Source organism: Xenopus tropicalis, chromosome 1, assembly GCF_000004195.4.
Source record: "Xenopus tropicalis strain Nigerian chromosome 1, UCB_Xtro_10.0, whole genome shotgun sequence".
In the NCBI taxonomy this organism is placed as follows: Eukaryota; Metazoa; Chordata; class Amphibia; order Anura; family Pipidae; genus Xenopus; species Xenopus tropicalis.
In genome coordinates, this window is record NC_030677.2 from 151,016,225 (window position 1) to 151,021,417 (window position 5,193).

General features: G+C 37.0%; 1 long non-coding RNA gene across 1 annotated transcript; it reads left to right on the forward strand.

The window, feature by feature from the left end:
• The first annotated feature begins 458 nt into the window (after window positions 1-458).
• On the forward strand, window positions 459-1,134 carry LOC116408330. The gene is made up of 2 exons (XR_004220876.1): window positions 459-566; window positions 953-1,134. It is a non-coding gene; the product is annotated as an uncharacterized LOC116408330 (long non-coding RNA).
• The last annotated feature ends 4,059 nt before the right edge of the window (window positions 1,135-5,193 follow it).

Genomic DNA, 5,193 nt, shown 5'->3' on the forward strand with positions numbered 1-5,193 from the left:
ACACTACTGTTAATTTTTTATTTTGATGATGATGATGATTTTGATTTATTCAACAATGGTCCCAACCTGCTGGCTGCCCTCCACCTAGGCCAACTGACCCATGCATCTTGCTTCGCACATGTCCTCAACTTTGTGGTGCAGCACTTCCTAAAAAGTTACCGGATTGGGTGATGTGCTTGAGAAGGCACATAGGGTATGCGGCCACTTCCGCAGGTCCCCCTCCAACGCTTGTCTTTGGTACTGATGTAGTGGCAGCATCATATGCCCCCCCACCGGCTAATCAGTGACTTGCCGACATGATGGAATTCGACGTTGCACATGGTGAAGTGCCTCGTAGAGCAACTCATGAACACATGTTTTGTTAGCAGGGACAATGCATGTGTAAGTTACATCATTCCCCTGATTTTTCTCTTCAAGTGTGCTTCACCAGGTTAAGATGCAGCTCCAAAGGTGCTTGAGGTGCCACTTTGGAATTGACATGGAGTTTCAGATTGTGCAGTGGGTCTGGAGAGACTTTACGAGAAGGCATCCAGACCTGATACAAGAGAAAAGGAAAGAAGTTGAAGGTATAATTTTGTTACAGAATAGATTAATCTTTCTTCTTAATTACAATAAAGATGCTGATTTCCTAGAATTTAAATATTATTCAAAATGCCTTTACCACCACAAAGCCTATATATTTTGCACTTTTTGAGCAAAGGTGTGTTTAGGTTAATACTTTAACATCAGGAACAGGTGACTGCCATATTAATGCAGAGAACAAGGAAATCAGCAATCAAGTAGAAAGTTTGTGCTGCAAAGAACTATATTATAGATGTCCTTACCCAATACTTCCTATCCTTATAGATGGTGGTTTTTCTGTAGTTACAGCACATACCTCAGCCTGTATAATGTGTACTGTACAAATGCAAGTGCAGTATTACTTAAATTAAATGATGTATTTATCTGCCAGGTGAATGGCTTCATGGAGACGGGGCAGAAGCTCCCGAGGTGGCAGAAACTCCCAAGCTGCCACAACCACCTCATCCCTAGGAAGAACCAGCTCCTGCAGTAGCACCACCTCCCCAGCCAGCTCAGGATGATGGGGACATTCTTTTTATGCTGGTCCAGCAGGTCAATGGACTGTGCAGGAAATAAAGAACATTCTGCTCAGCATGAGGGGCAGCCTGCCTCCTCCTCCTGTGCTTTGAATTCTTCTTCTTCTTTACCTTCTCCTAATTAAGCACAAGTGTGCTTTTTTTATCCTTATATTAAACAAGTTTTTAAATTTTCATCTATATTTGGATTTTTTTTATTTAGGTATTCAGATGGAACTTCAAGTTGTCTGGATTATTAACACACCCATTACTATTCTCAGTCATGTACAGTACATTGCATTACATAGTATTTCAGATTCAATACACTTACACATTAATATATGGTTCATTCATTTAATGTGGGATACAAAGCACCCAGATATTAATTAGTCAGATGCATTTTTAGTTGTGTCTGTGTTTATAAACTAGTAGTAATATAAAAACTATAGCTGGTACTTTTTGGTTACGCACCAACATAGTTAGGTAGTTTAGTAGGCGATACCATTTCAGGTCCACCAGAAATAATGTAAAAAATCACAGACATGGGAAAGTGTCAAAAAAATTTGCCACGTTGCCTTTAATGTGTTTCACAAATTTTCACATGGTTTCTCAATTTTTTTAGGCAAAGCAAAATGCGACAAATTCACTTATTACTACTACACAATACTGCAATGGTGGTAAAGACCCCCCTAGAGGATGGTAGGCACAGGTCATACACTGCAACACAAGATATTAAAGGAGCCGTACACAAAAACTATTAGCCTTTATTTACATATTGTATTGTACTATAACGTTCATTCTTAAAAGGGTTCCACTGAGTTCTTGGGAGCTGTAGTTCATGGGGGCCACAAGGACAATACAAACCAGAGGTTTCTGGTTATAAATTATCACAGTTGCCAATAAAAAATGGCAGTATGACTACTGCTAATAATGAATGTAAACCAGCTTTGACAATTTTAGCCTTTCTTCTTCCTCTGTAGCAAAAAAAAAAAATGATTAATCCAAGTCTGCATCTGCTCTGATTAGGAACAGATTATACTGTAGGTTAATTAAAATCTTTAAAGCAAGAGGAAAAAAATGCATAGTAAATGATGCATCTTAATCACGAATAAACATATTTTACTCATGTACTCTATTAATGTGTGTGGACTCTTTATGACTCAGTATTTGGCACCACTGAGCTATCCAGGACTCTTTATAGAAATTCAATCTGGAATATCCTACTTATATATAAAATCACAAATATAATCACGCATACAGCCCCCATAGCAAAATGTCACATCACTCTGAATCAGAAAAACAACAGAGCAATAAGTTCATGCAGAAATATTAATAATTTCCTCCATCGTTATTAATAAAACTCATCTGGGTATACAGCGACAATTCCAAAAACAGTACATAGCTAAGAGTATGAAAATATGGCAAATACATGTGGGTATGCACAAATGCCAGATGATGGTCCTGTGTCTTAAAATTGCTTAGTTTGTTGCCAGAATGTATTCTCACAGACAAGAGCCAGGAATATGCTGTCTGTTGGATGAAGATTAGTACACATGTCAAATTGCCCCTCAGTAGGAAAATAGATGCCTTAACTATATTAAATTGCACATTATATGACAGTGTTATAGAAAACCGATAGCTTATCTACTCGCAGTTTAGCAAATGGATGGAGTGGGAGCAGGTTGCTCTTTCATATGAAATTTCTATGCAGGAACCTTTATTTTTTACTGATGTCCTTTTAAGCATAACAGCTATTTTTCTTTTTTAATTTGTATCCATTGTACTGAGTTATAGGGGAAGTATATGGCTCTATGAGAAGGGAAAGAGTCCATTATTTTTTATTACAGGTTTTAAGAAACAGGAGCACTGCAGGAGCCAGGAATAATTATGTAGCAAAATAGCAATAATCAACTTTAAAATGCATGACAACAAAGCAGATTTGTTAGAATCTGAATTTAGAAATCTTGACGTATTGAGTTTTAATTTTACCAAACCTATAAATTGCTATAAATGGAAATTGTTTTAACAGTTTGGCACATTTCTCAAAGCCTTTTTAAAAACTGATTGACTGAATGACCAGTGCATGAAATTAAATACAATGTTCATCAAAAAGGGGCTTAGAGCAGTAATTTAAACCACGTCATTTTTTTGCAAGTGGCAACTAAAGTTAAAGCTTATGAAACAAAAGTACAAGCTGTGATAAATTAGCCCCTACATTTTAACTGAAAGCAAAAGGAGACAAGGCAGTGTTTTGTTAGTTGATACTCTTGCCTATGTAAGGAAAGAGAATGGGAGGTATCCAGTGAACAGGTGTAAATGCTGTAGGCGCAGTGCTGCTCCTGGAGGACAGGTACCAAAGAAAGGGGCAGTGCCAGGCCTTGCGATCTCTGTGCCCCTCCTCCACTACCCTACTACCTGTGCTATATAGGGTGAGGGGGGGGTTCTAGCAGATAAGAAGCTACAGAAGAGCCAGAACTCAGAGTAGGCAAGCAGAAGAGGTACATCCCAAGTGCCCCCTCACTTTTGGCATATGCCTCGTTTGCCTATACCTAGATCAAAGAAATGAATTAAGTTATATTAAGGGAAAGTATGCATGGGATCAAGGAGGCAGCTTATGTCAATGGTAAATATGATAGAATAAAAACTGTGTAGTTATAAGCAAATTTTTTTGGCAGGCATAGATTTGTCTGCATTTTGCCATTGCCAAATTATTTTCAGAAAATTTGCCACAAAAAAATTGCAGCATGTCAAAAAGGCAAAATTGGCTTGTTTGCATAAAAATGGGCGCGGTCACGTCAAAATAGGTGCGGTCTCTTCAAAAGGGGTGCGTCAAAATGGGGTTTCGGCAAAATAGGGGCGGTCGCGTAAAAGTTGAGCATAACAAAAAAAGTCACATGACGACCGTGTTTCAAGACTTTTTTCATGGTTAAGTGAATTTTATATAAAATATTGATGTCAGTATATGTTTGGCTTAAGGCACAATTTGTGGGTTTTAAAAAAAAATAAACCATTGCCAGAGCAATCAAATACTTAAAAAACTGAGAAAGATCAAACCCACATGTGGCAGGGTAGAAGGTCAGCAATTTTAGCCACAGAGGGTGCTTTTGTCCTTTAATGCTGTCAGCATAAAAAGTGTTCACTCTTTTGTAAAAACAATTTGTAGTACTGGGTAAAGTAGTATAATATTACATTTAGTATAAACAAAAACATTGTTAATTTTAGACTAATTGTACTAAATGTCTTAGCTTTAGCAATCAAGTAGTACTTGTAGGGGCTGTTATATATACAATAGTAAACTAAATGTAAACAAAATATACAGTATATAAGATTGAATTAAAATTGGTCTGAAAGGCCAAAATCAGCAAATCAGCAGTTGTAAAAATTTGTTGCTAAGAAGTGAAATTCAGGAAATGTGTGGGACAATGGTGGCAAGTTATGAGTAGTTTTATCATCCAATTTATAATTATTTCTTGTTCCACAATAGAAGCTTGGCATTTCTTTATGGCAAGTTTTCTGAGTGTCAGAGTATTAGTGTCCCACAGGAAAGAGCTTCATCACTTACTGATTATCACAAAGGTTCATGAAGATTTAATACATTGTTGTTTGCTATGCATGTGGATGATTCATTAATAGGGCTTATGGTGCAGCCTGTCATTGAGTTAAATGGTAACTGACAATTACAAATGCTGTAGGTATTTTTTGGACCAAAAATGCAGATTTGAGCATATTGAGTGGACCAGCAGTGACAGGTGGATTGTTGTTAGAGAACAAAGGCCAGAACAGATGAGTACAGCAATATATATCTGTAAAACAAATTCTGCACCACACAAAAACCAAGCTCTTTTATCCTTTCATAGTATGTTTATAAGTATGTTTTCTTTGCAAAGCAACAAAGTTATTGCATCTTTGTTGCAAATATTCAAGCTATGCAGGGACTTAAATTATTACAGAGCTTGGAGACAGGCGGTAAAAACAATTTTATTTTCCCGTCAGTTTCAAGCTGGGTTCAACTAGGCATATTTGTTGCTTTATATTTTATAAATAAGCACTTGCAAATCATGATTAATACATTATCAACTTACAGGATTTAAAAGCATGTTGCTGGTTGTCAACTGAG